Genomic DNA, 15838 nt, shown 5'->3' on the forward strand with positions numbered 1-15838 from the left:
AGCTTCTCTGTGTAACGCTTCCCTGATCCCACCAAAGCCCTGTACATTGCTGACATTAGTCCCTTCATTTCAGTTCCTTTGTCTAAGATTTCTTCGAAGGGGGTGAGGTCTCTGTATCTGTTCCCTCCATCGAGCTCCACTTAACACCCCCTTCAATTGAAGGTATGAGAAAACAGATTTTACCAATTCACAGGGCCTCCTTCAGGTCGAGTATATTGATGAAGCTACCCTCCCTCCAGAGCTAGCCAATCCGCTCCAGTCCCGCCTCAAACCATTTCTGGAAGCGTTTGAGGTCCCATATAGCCTCCCTAACTCCAGACACCCAGTGATGACCTATAATCGTCTGGGTGAGATGTTCAACAGAGGGCAAATATTGTCAGGGAGAGGGGGGAAGCCCTGCCTGGTACCCCTTCCCAAACCACTGGGAGTACCACCCATTTACTGCCACATATGCCTTGAGGGAGTACACTGCCATAACTCCCCTGAGAAACCTTTCTCAAATACCACACTTAATGAGCACTGCTCTGAGGAACCCCCCACTCCACCCTATTAAATGCCTTTTCAGCATCTACGGAAAGAAGGAAGGGGTACCCAGAGAGCCCTTGAGCTTCATGCATCAAGTGTATTTTCTCATTGTGTCAGCCTCCTGGCATCCCTTAATGAAACCCACTTGATCTGGGTGAATCAGTGCTGGCATATACCCCTCTAACCTGGCCACTAAAACCTTGGTGTAGATTTTGGCACCTATTTTAGGAAGGGAGATGGGGGTAATACCTGCCACGCGTCCGGGGGTACCTCCCCTCCTTGTGTATTACCGAGATAAGTGTTAGGGCGAAGGACTCCGGAGCCTTACCAGTATTTAATATATCATTGAATAATTCCATAATAAATATGAGTAGTACAGAGATAAACGATTTGTAAAAGCCTGCTGAGAAACCATCTTCCCCCAGGGCCTTTCCCAGCAGCAACCTCCCCACAGCCTTCTTGATTTCTTCTTCTGTTATGGGGACCTCTAGGATACAGGTTTCAACCTCAAGACAGTTTAGGTAGATGGATGTCTGCTAGGTATGTGTAGGCGTCACCCTCCCCAAACTTGGACTCTGATTCATACAGCTTCTCATTAAAGGAAGCAAAGGCCTCCTCAATCCTGTCTCGCAAGGACTCATGTACTTTATCCCTCCCTTCAATTTCAGTAACCCATCTTTCAGCCCGTTGCCCTCTTAGCCTAGCTGCCAGGAGTGCGTCCGTCTTGTCCCCTTTCTCATAACATTTCTGCCTCAGAAATTGCAGGTTGAAGTTATTTTCCCTTCCTCCAGGAGCCTCAGTTCCTCTCTTCTCCCCTTGCTTCCAAATTCCAATCTTCCCGTCCCTCCAATGACTCATGCACCCCTTTATCGATTAGTGTTATCTCCTCCCACAGCCTATTTTCAATTAGTGATGCTCCCTCTTTTTCCTAGCACCCTCCCAGATCAGAATCCCCCTTAAGTGGCCTTCCCCGCTTCCCATACAATTCTTTTCTCCACCTCACCTGTTTGGAAATATTCCTCAATTTGCTTAGTCTTTCCAAAAGAAACACGGAACTCCTTACACCTTCACCTCAAGCCCTTGGGGCACATTGCCACCCAACCCAAATCGACTGTTACAATGTTGTTGTCCGACCAGGAGATGGGGTGAATCTCTGAGCTGTGTGCATCATCCCACAGGTCCCTCAAAATATAAATGTAAATGTAATCCATCCCTGTAAAAGGAACCATGGGGGGGTGAGTAGAAGCTTGTACCCCCTTGCTCGCTGGTAGAAATGCCGCCATATTTCCCTCTGTCCATATACTTCCATTGTATCCTTGATCTCCCCGTATCCAGGCCTGGTTACTTCATATTCATTGGCAAGTGGCACCTGCCTATCTAAATTGACATCAGCCCAGATATTGAAGTCCCCTTCCAGAATAAGGTGTCCTGAGCTCTCGAGCATTATTTCTGAAAGAGTGCACTTCAGGAATCTTGGCTGCCCCTGGTTTGGGCCATAGATCGTAGCCGTAGTGAGTGTAAAGCGCACCTTCTTAATGTTTCCCGTGACTAGGAGGACCCTCCCCTCCACGTCAGACCAGATCTTAAGAGACCTCCACCTTAAGTGCTCTGCTTATTAGGATACCCACCCCCGCTTTCCTTAGAGGACCAGATACCCAATATTCTTGCCCAACCAATCTACAGAGGATCCTCCGTTCTTCTCCCTTAGTGAATCTAGTCTCCTGTAAGAACAGGACATCCAATCCAGCTCTCCAGAATACCCTTGCCACCAGTACCGTTTCCTTGGAGTTCATCCCTTTAACATTGAGGGTGCCAATGCTCAGGCGGTCAGCCCGTGCCCCTCCCATTGCCACTACCTTCATACAACACACCTACTGGAGCACCCGCCTTGCCACCTGGTGAGCCTCCATGTGCCAATTCGAACATCTTCAAAGAAGGATGAGCAAATTTGTATCAAGGCCCCCCGTTCCCTCTCCCCCTCCCCCCACCCTTGAACCCCTCTCAATTCCCCAAAGGTGCCTAGCTCTCTCCAGTTAGCATCACTAGGTTGACACCGGACCACCAGTTGGATCCGTTCCAATGGATACCATCCAAACAAAGCACATACTCTAGAGCACCACTCCCCCCCCCGCCCCTAACAATCTCTCATAAAACATTAACTCCAAGTCCTCCGGAGCTTCCACCCTGTCATGCCATCTTTCATAACAAAAGGAGACAAATGGGTGTTCACCAGACCCCATCCGGGCACCCCACCTTGAGTCCCCTCAGCTTGTGTGAAACTCAACAGGAATGTCCACTGACTATTCTACTCCAGTGTTATTGCAGTCTGCTGCGGGGGATGCATTCAGCTTTCTAAACTTCCAGGATCCTGGCATTCTCCATATCCTTGGGCCATTGACGCGCCATTGTCCATCACCTGACCCCTTTTCTGTTGGACCACGGGGAGTTACGGCTTCTCTGGCTTCTCCCAGGAGCGCCGGAGTGACTCTGTGGATTGTTTACTCAGTAGAAAGTTTGTGTTTGTATACGTCGACCTCGAATGTGATGAAGAATGGGAACCCCCACCTGTACTGGAAACCTTTCTAATAAAACAACTTTGTGAGGGGGTAAGTACATTCTCTTTTTTGCCAGGGTCAAGGAAGAAAGGTCTTCAAACATTGTTACTCTAGCCATACCAGGCATTTCTTCCTTTCTTTCTCCAGAACCTTGAGCTTGTCCATGTGGTAGTGGACTAGGACGGACTTTGGGCCTCCTGCCAAATCTCAAGCTCTATGGGTCCTCTCAATTTTCGCTTCATTAATGGAGTCGTCCTCAAAGATATTTTTGTGAATTAATGTAAGGTTCTTCTCGGCTTCAACTCGGACTCCCCTTCTTTCTCTCCCAGATTCCAAAAAGTCTCAGATTATTACGTCTTTCACGGTTTTCGAGGTCATCCATTTTCAATATAACCTCAGCCTCTCTTCTCTCCATTTCAGACATTTGCACATCCATTTGGGTCTCCAGGGTGTCCACGGAGAATTGATTGTGCTCCACTTCCTCCAATCTCTCTTCCATTTTGTCTATTCTATGGGTGATTCTATCCACCCTTCCTCCAATGTCGGCCCTCATGTTTCTGATCTCTTCCATAATTGCTGCTACATCTTTTTTGGTTGCTGCGCTCTCATCTCCCCCAGAAGACATATCGCACTGTGGACCGGTCTTCCTTGGTACATATTCAAAACTGGCTAGTTTCGACCTCCCATCCATGTCCCAACAGGAATAGCCATGTGTGCCTGGACTTCCACGACTGCCCCTTTGTGTTAGAGGGGCCTTTACGTCCCTTTCCTGCCTCCTGCGCAGATAGCTATTGCGAGTTTCTGGGGTATCTGTGTTAGGCTTGCTCCTTCGTGTCTCTTGAGCTCCAGGAGAGACGCCCTCTTGTCCGGGGAGCCCACTTATAATGCAAGGTCGACTCGTGGCTGTTGTGGAGCCACCCAGGGACCAATACCACATTCTAAGTAGTGGACCGTCCATCTCGTACACCTTTTCAACAGACAAGCAGCTTCTCATCCCTGCTGATGGGGCTCTCCCCGCTGCCAAGACAGTTCCAACCTGTCCGAAAATGCTTCGCCCCCACAATCCTCTGGTGTCTTGGATTCCTCCTTTCTAAAGGGGGCAGAGAGGCGAGCACACACCCCTGGGTCAAGGGCCCACACCTCCTCGCCCACTGGTGTCACCACTGCCCTTCCTCTCTCTCTGGTGATGAGGGGGGCCCAAACTGTGGCCTGCCCCTGTGGCCCTTCCTGGAACCAAGGTGGGACTGCCCTGCTGCCTCTGCACCAGGGGTCACATGCATGGGGGGTGAAAAGTGGGGGCTCTCACCTTTTTCGGGACCGTCATATGAGAGCGGAGTGCTCGGAGGACCTTCTTCCGCGCGCCCTGCTCTTTTGCATTTTAGTGCTAAAATAATTTCACCCTTCGCAGACAATGATTGAAATTACACTGCGTCGTCCAAGTTGATCAAGCAAAAGTATTATTGCCTTCATGTTTCCATAATGGCATTTTACAAGAAACAGCCGGGTAAGGCTTTCACATACTCCTCACCGGGTTTAATGTTTAATGTCCGACTCGGACTGAATTGCTTTTGAACCATGTGAAAGTTAAAAAAAAAAGTGTCCTTCTCCCGTTCATTGCATGGTTAACATAGGAACTGTTCACGTTTGAAACAGTGAACGCTGTTGATTGACTAATCAATGTATTACGGTTTGTATGTGTTGCAGTGGCAGCAGCGCACAGGGATCTTTGCGATTATGCCAACCCTCGGGTGCCAGAGAAGTCTGCCGATGAAATTAGAATCTTGTAACCAATTGGTTGTCTGAGGCCGTGCCTGAATCCTGCTTGGTCTACTTGCGTGTCACTTGACTATAGCCTGCTGCTGTTGGTGTGTATGACTGCTTCCAAAAGCCAGAGCCCACAAGTTATGGACTTTTGTTGTTCGAGAAGTTGTAAAGTTGCCTTTCTGCGTCTCCTTTCCGAGGCTGCACTCATCTGCTCTGAGATTGTCATCTCACCTTGTAATTCATTGCCAAGGCTCACGGGGACTGCTGTGAATGTCACTGAACCTGCATCCTGCATCGAGCAGTATTTCACAGAAAGGACATAATGTCTCCTGACAAAGGTGCTGATGGCAGATCATCCTTAAATCAGACCCTAAGAACAGTCCTTTCTAGAGCAGGTACAAAGGCTGTTGGCATGAAGACCAAGTTTAGTAGCAACCCTGCCCGGGATCCCAGGCAGCCGCTAGGAAACCACCTGCACCAAGATCCAAGCGTTAACATCTGATGCAGTCCACAGGTCTTAAGTTCCTGCCTGCAATTTCCCCCAGCCATCCCAAGCAGAAAGACTGTCAATCAAAATGTATTTTTATTTCCTGGGGCCTGCTTCCTACCATCAAAGTGCCTCCTTATTGCTCGTGCCCAAGCCTTGCAGGCCGAAGCTTCCCGGCTCCCCACTTCCCTCTCCCTCCCACCTCCCGGCCCGCCCCGTGATCCTGATTGGCCGCCTGAAAGCAACCTTGCCCGGTGTACACACTGCGGCTCCACCTGGCTACCCTTAGCATCGTGAGCCCAAGGTGAGTGAGGCATGCCGCATGGCGACCCTCCTGGGGCCTGCTTCCTACCATCAAAGTGCTCCCTTATTGCTCGTGCCCAGGCCTTGCAGGCCGTAGCTTCCTTGCTCCCCACTTCTCTCTCCCCCGCCCGGCCTATAACCCTCATACTAGGGTGTTTTGAAAACTCAGATGGGTGAGATTTGGTTTGGGAGACAAACGGGAATTACCAGGATTATCGTGAAATGAACAAGGGGGATTTTGGGAGCGGTAGTGTTTTGTCATGGTGTTCAGGACAGATTAATCAGGGACGTAGAGAACAACGATGGGGAAGTATTTGGGTAGGAAATAGGAAAACTGGGATTACGGAAGAGATCATTTTTGGGTTCAACTCGGTTTTGGATCCCAGGGGATTGGTTATATACGGAGGGTTCGTTGAACCTGGCTGGGTAGGAGATATTCAATGGGAGGGAGGCAGATGTAGTACAGCCTTCAAAGGCCTCTGGGATCTCGTCCTCTCCTTCTTCCCCAGTATAATACTGAATCTCACCTGGGGCATTTCCCAGTGCATAACCCCATGCTCCCCCATCCAGGTGATCCTTTCTAGGTAGTCTTCCCATAGGCTGGAGGTCTAAGAACGTCTGTCCTTCCCAGGCCTTCCTGAGGTCCGCTTGGGAGAATACCCTCAGGTTTCTCACACCACGTTTGTGCATTTGAGCAAAGAGTCCCAAATCTGCAGATATGGGTTCTTCCTCTGTTGGGTATAAAGTCGTGAGGAAAATTATGAACAAATAATTGTAGGCACTTTGTAAAATGAGTGAACATTAGTTCTATAATGAGTTGGTCTGTGCACACTGTTAAAGTGTGCTTGCCTTGCAGAAAAAAAGAAACCATTTGCTCTGCACGTATGCATTTATTCTTGGAGCAGGCGCCAGGAGTGAAAATAGCAGTTTACTAGCTGGATTAGCAGTAAACTGACCTGGCTTTGTTTTGACATTTAGCCTGGTGATGTAATGCCTGTCGTGAAGTAATGGAGTACCAAATGTATAAAGGTTGTTTGTTCTCATAATAACTTTAGAGGCACGGACAAAGCAGTTGCTTGTCGTCCCAGCTCCGCTTAAGCACATTATGAATAAACTATGGCTGTGAAGCCTTTAAAATCTGTACTGGTGTTTCATTCTGCTGCTTATGGGCTCAGGCGGGTATTATGAAAAGTATTGCGCAGAGTCTGCCCATGGAGCAATTCACTTTTTAATTTAAGTATATTTTCTGGTCCCTCTTATTCCATTACAAATATAGATTCAGTCTTACGGGCCCACTTCTCCACCATTCATTCCCTACCTTGTCAGTTCAGTCAAAATGTTATCAAACCGGTTTATCCCCACCCTTTCTGTACCAAGGAAAGAAAGTAGGCCAAGAGAACCAAGACAGGCTTAGATTTAATATCATCTCAATCCCTCCCCTTGCCTGTAGTTCTAGTACAGGAATTCAAAGCTCAACATTCCTCCAACTTGCCAAAGGTGATCTACTGATGTTCTCCAATAAATCCATGGGACACTTTTTTTTTAACCATTTAATTTAAATAGTCTCCCAAAGGTGTGGTTGAGGCTCAGCACATCTGTCTGACCTAGACTCTCCAAAGCACTAAGCAACTCCCCAGCGCTCTTCTTGGTGGTACGGGGTGCACCTTCCCTAGTGAGCGGTTCATTAATCATTGCCATGTGCTTCATGGTAAGTGGACATAGTGCACCTCCCTCGATTTCCTTCCAAGGGTAAGCTTCCTCACAGCTTAGGCTTTCAAAGTAAAAACTTCATTATATGGTCTGAACTCCCGAAAACCAAAGCCAACCAATCTATTGCCTTTTTCAGGATTCCCAATAAGAACCAGGGATTTTTACCTTTCCCCCCAAAAGAGGCTGACCCTCACACTATAAAGCATATTCAACAGTTTTGTACCTACCCTATTAGGGATGCAACGATCCTCGGCCAAAGTGTCTCTTGGGCCTTTAATGAGGGATAAGTGACATTAATGACCAGGTGTTGAGGCTTACACGTCGGATAAAAAAGGTACAAGCCCACTAGCCTCAGCTGACTGGCCTGAAGGTAGCAAGGGCAGTAAGGGCCTTCATGATGGTCTAGGGCCATTAACGGCCATGTGAACCCTAAAATCTGTCCATGTTAACTCCCGCTTGCTTACCTGCCATTTTAAAAAATACAATATGGCGCCACAGGAAATGGCAATGGGTGTAAGTACCTTTTACTCTTTCCTTGATTTCCACCATTGGGGGAAGATAATACCATCAGGGACCAGGCAAGGGAAAGTCAAGGGATGTGGGGGCATGGTTGTGGGAATGCAGGTTGGTGGAGGGTTTATGTTGGGGCCACAGAGGTACCTTTGGTGTTAAGGGGACCAAATAAAATGGACCTGCAGGAGAGGCACTGTGTCTTCTGGATTCATCCAGCTTTTCCAGCCACCTGATTGGCTGGTGCCTCTTGCAGAGGCGCTCATTTCATTTTAATGGCTTAATGTTAGGGATTACTTAGCTTAGAACTGACAGTCAGGGTTGGCATGTAAAAACATTGGCCATTAACACTATGTGAGAAATCCAGGGAGTTTGTCTCTTCTACCCAAGGTGACATAGCTATTCAATACCCTCCCTTGGTGACAGGGCAAGTGTGATACACCTATGGGGACAAGGAATGCCCAAGTAAGTATCCCCTTTCACCTACTCTCATTGCAAAGTCCCAAGTGTTTATGGATTATCTGGGAACTAAATATGCTTATCAGGTACAGGGCCCCTTTAAGGTGGATGGCTTGGTTTCTGATCTTTGTGTTGCCACCTCTTGGTGCAACTCGGGACCAAAGAAATCGTCTCCTCCATTTCACGGAGGGTCCTACATACATCTGTCTGCAAGAAAACAGGAGAGACTTGGCTGGAGAGTGGGAAATGCTTGCTTGCAATGCAGCATAGAGGAGGGAGCCTTTCCTGCTCAGGAGGCGTCGAACCAGAAAGCCCCACAGTTGGTGTGGTGGGTTGATACCCCAGGCAGCCAGCAGAATGCTGGCTCTTTGAAGGCAGAAGCCCGGACGAGACTTGAACCGCTGAAAGAGGAAGCACCATCAAGCAACCTGAGACATACCAGCGTGCTGTTCCTCCTCCGCTAAAGGGAAGAACTGGAGCAAAGAAGTCAACTGTGCAATCTACAGTCAGGATGAGTCCGTGAGGCCGCACTGGCTAGGGAGACTGCCTCCCCAGCCGCTCACGGCACCTGCAAAGAAAGTACACAGCATTACACGAGTGGGGAGTGGAGGTTAGTGATGTCATATTGTAGACCACGCCGGGCGGATATACACAAGACCCCAGAAAGGGTTGAGGGAAATCTCAGTGAAAGCAGGTCATGAGAGAAATCGCACCCAAAGGAAGAACAAGTTGGGCTAAGGAAGGCTGTAGGTTACCCGAGGATGGAAATTGAGCTATCTGACCAGGAATAGGAGGAAAGCTGCATTTTGTGAACATTGACAGATACAAAACAGAGGAACTTATGTTTAGTACATCCATGAGCAGGGGGTCCCCCAGAAACTGTGTGGATGAACTGATAGGCTGCGTTGCTAAAAGGATACTGAGGGACACTTTTTGTTTGAATATTGTAGGCACCAGACCCAGAGCTGGAAAAGAGTGAACTCTTTGGTGGGAGGTCAGAAAACCAGCCACCACGATTTCACAAAGGGGGAAGAGTAATCCCCTTCTAAGTCAAAATTATGATGGTCTTTCTTTTAATAGTGGTATGAGAGATGTTGGGTTGACATAGGTTTGATAGAGGACAGAGTTTTTGTTGGACATCCTGACAAGCACCCGTTTTTTTTTTTATAGAATAGGGTACACCTCTTAGTGTTAAGGCTCAGAGAAGGTTTTCATTTTTTTTTTTTAAAAGGAGAGCATCCTGTTTAAACCTGTGGTTGTGTCCTTCTCCTTTATCTGACCTACTACAACCATAAGCACCCCGGCCTAACATCCTAGTTGCCAATAGCCGTTTTCTAAATGGGAAATCATCTTAGCACTACCCACTTATTTGCCATTTAAAAAATAAGCTGCTGGAGGAAATGGTAAAGGGAATAGTTCCCTTTACTTTTTCCATGGCAGGTAACAAAAGGGGAAGAAGATGCCGGTATTGTCCAGGGAGTGGACTGGGAGGTGGCAGATAAGTGACGGGAGTGGGCAGTGCTTCAGATAGGTTTTTGGCATGTGAGTATGTTACTCCCAATTTTAAAAATTAGAGTAAATCTAATTTCAAGAGTAAAAATAGTTTCCTCCTTTGCAAGAGTAAAAAAGTGTCGGACACCTATCCAATTTGTGTGTAAAATTAAAACTGTTTGTTTGAAAACATCCGTGTCAAAAATCGTGACAATGCATACTACCCAGATGCATCTTCATTATACTTGGACACTAAGTCTATTAAGAATTACTACAGATGCCAGCTAGTTACATCACAAAGTCCCTCGCTGTACCAGCATCACTTCTCTGCCTCTTGGGCCTGCTGTTTCTGCCCGGCACTACCTTTTTGACACACTCCATGTTTTTGTTTCATCTCTCCTTTGCTTTGCTACTCCGTTTCCCCCACATCTCACTTTCTGATGCTCTGCCTCTTAAGTGTTGCTATGCCACGTTTTGTGGTCTGTTGCTCTGTCACTCTGCCTCTCCCCTCTCTGCATTATATTATTGCGGTTTCCCTCCTATATCTTGTGTATCAGTTGATATAACTCCTTTTCCTCTCTCATGTCATACTCTGGCGATATCTGTTTTTTTCATTTTCTCTGTTGTAGTTGCTACTCCTTTTGATTAGGTCTTGCACTGCTATTTCCAGCTCTCCCATCTGCTGTTGATCCGTGTTTTCTTATTATACAGTCTCTTTTGCTCTGCTTCTATCCCTCACTCCTATTGTGTGTGTGGTTGTCCTATTATTTACCTCTTTTCCTTCTCACTTTCTTTGTTGCTATCTCATGTAGCTCATTGATCTCTCTCTTCCTGTTCCTTGAAATTCTGTTTTGGATTGCTTATACTTTCCCTGTTCTCTTGGATCTTCCACTTTGCTCTCCTCTATTGCTTTGGTTCAGATTTGCTCCTCCTTTCCTTTGTCTTTTGGCATAGCACCATTAAATATTCAGAAAGCTAAAAATGCCTTCTCCATTTACAAATCTAGTGCAGCTTTACTATTGAGTGCTCCCTTTTTAGATCTATGCAAGCCTCCTTTTGACCATTAGTGTGGGAACAATAGAGTGAGAGGTTTGTCTTGCCAGATGCAGCACTTGCTTGAATGCAGATGTTTTACAAGTATAAGAGCACAGATAAAATGTGTGTTTTGAGTTATTACAAGTATAGCAGCCTTCCTGGAATGTTTTCTGAATCACTTAACATTTAGTAGTCCTTTTGATGAGTCAAAAGCTGTCGGCTCTGTTACAATTGCATGTTAACTTAAACACATACCTCTGCAGATGCATGAACTCACCTATCAACAGGATTTGAACTAACATGCTACACAATGATTTCTACAGCAGGGTCATTGACCCACTGAGTTACCTTTCTCAACAGGCTGTTGGCACATAGGGGTAGTGCACTGGCAGTTACATCTGAGACATGCTTGACATAACTGGCTTGTCAAAAGCTCTCTGCTTCTTTAGAGTATTCTACATGTGTTGGGAGATTCATAATGTGGCTTTGAAATGTGCTAGGTTTTTGGCAGTGGAACTCAGTAATCGGACATGGGTGAAGCAAAGGTTTTTTAAAAGCGCAAGACTGAGTAGGAGTGATTGAAGTAGTTGACAGCAGCGCCATCGTCTCACTCTTCACCAGTGTGCATCACACCAGCTCAGGAGGATGGCGGGAAGGATCTTCGTGAAAGTACCAAATTATTTACTGTGAGGTTGAACGTCTTGCATATTAAACAATACACTTGCTGTATTTTTAATGCTGTGGGAACCCCCTCACCCACCACAGTTCTCCCAAACCCACCACTATATATGACACTTTTGTGAGAAATGTGTTTTCCATGCTAGATTTTCTACCTTGCAGTAATGGGATTCGAAGTTTTGTGATGCCGGTGGGAAGAGCTCAGACACTAGTCTTGCTCAATAATTTTGCTCGCTGCTGAAAATGCCAACACATGTTGGTGCTTTGTCATTACAGCAGCTCTATTAAGAAATTCAGGTACTGTCCCAAAATATAGCAGTCCTGCTAAGAAATGCGAGCATGATGCAATAAGCCCTTCTGTGAATAATTGGCATTGTGCCATGACATGCGTATTGCAGCTCTCTTGATAAATTAGGCTATTTTGCGTGAATATACAGCAGTCCTGTTGAGAGGTACCCGTACAATCTATGCCACTGAAAATGTATACAGCACTGCTTCTACCTGCATCCATTATACTGGCTTACGATGGGTGGGTGGTCTGAAAATAAAGTCCATGCCCAGCTATTCCTTGCTCTCTAAGATAAAATAAGTACAGTGCCTACTCATGCATGTGCATGCATGCAAACCCACACAATCTTAAGACTTAAACACATCTTCATAAAGAACACCAAAAGCTTTTCCTTCTCACAAATGCCCAACAACTGCTTGCTGGAAGGATCTCCTAAAACTTGGACATCATTTGAACACTGAAAACACTGCTGCCCAGGTCTTTACCTCTCACAGCAATAAATGGTCCAAATGTACTCCTGCTCTGCCTATTGTACCTAATTTGCCCAAATGTACTCCTGCACTGCCTGCTCTGCCTATTCTACCTAATATGCCCAAATGTACTCCTGCACAGTTTGTAATGCCCTCAGCAGCCAAATTGAATATCCCTAGGCCTAGCCCCTCTCAAGGCCACACCAGCTGCTCCACTCAGATGTGCTCTCGTCACTGCATGCTCTGTCCCAGCACATGCACTTGATGTTCATGATCTCATCCTCAGCGCTGACCCTGACTTTTTAGTGATTACTGAAACGTGGCTCTGACTCATCTGGCCCAGTCCTCAGCCTCACCATCCCACTAGGATACAATATCTTTAAACAGGACCGCCTATCCCATAAAGGGGGAGGCGTAGCCTTGATTGCCAAAAATCATAGTGCCATCAGACAGATGGAAGGGGTTCTCGGCCCTACCTGCGACTACCTCCACCTCAAAGTAAGGGTCTCCGCCAACTGTACCATTGTGCTGCACATCATCTACAGACCACCAGGACCAGTGTTAGACTTTAAAGAAACATTAATACATGCCCTGTCTGACAATTTGAAGAAAACCTCTCAATCCATTCTCTTAGGAGACTTGAACCTGGGACTCAACAACCCTAACGATACCCAGGCATCCTCCCTTAGCAAAGTACTATGATCTGATATGGCATTTGTAACGCGCCTATACACAGGTGTTTCAAGGCGCAACGAGGCAGTGGGGGGAGGAACAAGGGGAGACAGACAACGATCCTACTAGGCCAGGTGTCATTCAGATCGCGCAAGTGCAGGGGTCGGAGGGGGGGAAAAGTGCAAGGGGAAGGGGAGGGGGGGAAGTGCAGTACAAGGTAAGTGGCGTAAAGTAATAAATATCTACACTAGGCTTCATCCATGCCATTGAAGTACCAACCCATAGCAAAGGCTGCACCCTAGATTGGATAGCCCACCATAACTGCTCAATCAGTATCACTGATGGATCTCCTATCCCTTGGTCAGACCACTACTCCATTCTGTTTGAACTCAAGGTCTCTAGGGACCAACTCAAACAAACCCCCCTGCCTGCAGCCATGGCCAGAAGTACCTGGCAACTAACTAAAGACAGGCTCACGCCTTACCTATTAGTGCCGGCCCTCCAGGCCCTCAGCTCTAACGACCCTGAAACTCTTGCTGATGAGTTTACCACAGTCATCTCTCAGGCAGTGGAAGCTATTGCACCTCTCGCCCTGAAAAAGGCCAAACGAACTAAGCACTCCAACGCCTGGTTCTCCAAAGTTCTATGTGACCTTACAGCAAAGAAAAGGGCAGCGCTTTCTCACTGGAAAGCAGACCCCAATGACATCACCAAATCTACCTTCAAATCCATATCTAAAGAATACATAACGGCAATCACTACAGCAAAAGCCTCTTCGTTCAACTCAAGAATAGCTAATGCGAAATCTGATACGAAGGCCATTTTTGCCATCTTTAGGGAACTGGAAACTCCTACTACCCCACCACCAACACTCCACAAGGATGAAAAGTGGTGCAACCAAATCCAAACAGCCATGCTGGACAAACTAACCGTGCTCCAGAACAAAATTTTAGCCCATCAACAAGCTCTTGGTCACCAGATAACCCTGGCCCAGACTATGACCAGCAATAATGCCCCATCCTTTGAGTTTAAGGACATGAGAAAACAAATGGTTATTGCTCTCCTGAATTCAATTAAAGCATCCACCTGCAAGAGGGATGCTTGCCCAGCTCAACTTATTAAAGATTGCGCCGCCCCCTTTCTCACTGCATTCATCAATGCATCATTCCAAACGGTCCACATCCCCACCAGTCTCAAGGAAGCATGGGTACGCCCTCTTCTTAAAAAAAAAAACCAACCCTAGACTCAAATGCCCCAGGGAATTATAGACCTATTAAAACAGTCCCTTTCCTCTTAGAAATTCTGGAAAAAGCAGCTTACCTGCAAATCCAGAGGTTTCTCTAAACCAACAAGGTGCTTGGTCTAAGACAATTAGGATTCCGCACAGGGCACGGCACTGAAACTGCTCTCATAGACCTAAAAAATCAAATGGACGACTTGAGAGACACGGGCAAACCTGCGCTCCTCCTGCTCCTCGACCGATCAGTGGCTTTTGACCTGGTGGATCACAATACTCTGTCACCACCTCTCCACTGCCGCCAACTTCTCCCTCACAGCCATAGCTTGGATCACCTCGTTTCTTCAGGAAAGGGTTATGAAAGTCTTCTCCGACTCAGCCTGTGCACTCCCACGCCTCATCAAATGTGGAGTCCCTCAAGGATCCTGCATTTCCCCCACTCTATATAACCTGTTCACCAGGCCACTGTTCCAGATCCTGGACGCCCTGGGCATCATGTATACCAACTATGCTGATGACACACAGGTCCTCATTCCCCTCACAGGTGACTACGAAGCAGATAAGGCCACCCTCGAGTCAACCTACTCCACAATTCAAACATGAATGGCAGAAAATTGGTTATGCCTCAATGGGGATAAAACGGAGCTTCTGATAATTGGTTCACCAGCCATACTTAAGAAGTTGGATAAACAGTACAGCTCCTTTACCATTGACCACTCATCAATCCCAGTACTGCAAACTGTAAAAACCCTAGGAATCTACCTCGACTCGCACCTCTCAATGAACAGACCAGTCAATGCCATTGCATCGACCTCTGCATATCATTCCAAACTCATCAATGCTATTAGACCATATGTCTCGAAGCCCAACAGTCTTACCATTGCAAGAGCAATAATCAGATCAAGATTAGACTACTGTAATGCCCTCTTCCTAAGAACCTCCAATAAAAACCTCTCCAAACTACAGACAGTCCCGAATAACGCCCTTAGGGCAGCCACTGGCATCTCCAAAAGGGAACACATCTCGGACACAAGAAAACAAGTCCATTGGCTTCCCATCATAGCCTTCAAAGCCCTGGCCATAACACACAAATGCTTCCACAACCAGGCACCCCAATACCTGGTGCAAAGGGTTATTAAGCAAGAACCTACGAGACCCACCAGATCAGCCTATGCGAACAGGATATCTGTTCCTAAAACAAAGAGAGCGCGAGCAGGAGGATCCAGCTTTCCAGTTCTGGCAGCAACACACTGGAATGGCCTCCACATGCTAGGAATACTGTATCTCACCTGGCATTCCGGAAACTAATCAAAACCTTGCTGTTCACCTTAGCCCTCCTTAGATCACCTGACAGCTGCACTCCATTACCACAAGCTAGTGCACTCTCCTTTACCAATTTCTCCACTTGTAACTAATGCAACACTGTTTATTAAGCTCAATGTAACCAAGAGCTTTTTTTACTAAGCTCAATGTAACCAAGAGCTAACTATCTCTGCGTAACCAACCCAAATATGTGCATATAAGATAATCTCTGCAACAGCGCCTCGATGCCTGCGGGCTGCTCGTGCGCTTTACACATGCAAATAAATAAATGATCCCCAAGCCATTAAATGCAATTGATGTGCTTCTGTGATGAAAAGAAAATGTGAAATA

The 15838-nt window shown here is 46.9% G+C and overlaps 1 protein-coding gene across 4 annotated transcripts in view; it reads left to right on the plus strand.

Moving 5' to 3' along the window:
- The window catches only part of LRP3 (LDL receptor related protein 3), a 267988-nt gene that overhangs the window by 140376 nt on the left and 111774 nt on the right, over positions 1–15838 (plus strand). The window lies entirely within an intron of this gene.

This window comes from Ambystoma mexicanum, chromosome 1q, assembly GCF_040938575.1.
Source record: "Ambystoma mexicanum isolate Mex_15411 chromosome 1q, UKY_AmexF1_1, whole genome shotgun sequence".
Classification (NCBI taxonomy): Eukaryota; Metazoa; Chordata; class Amphibia; order Caudata; family Ambystomatidae; genus Ambystoma; species Ambystoma mexicanum.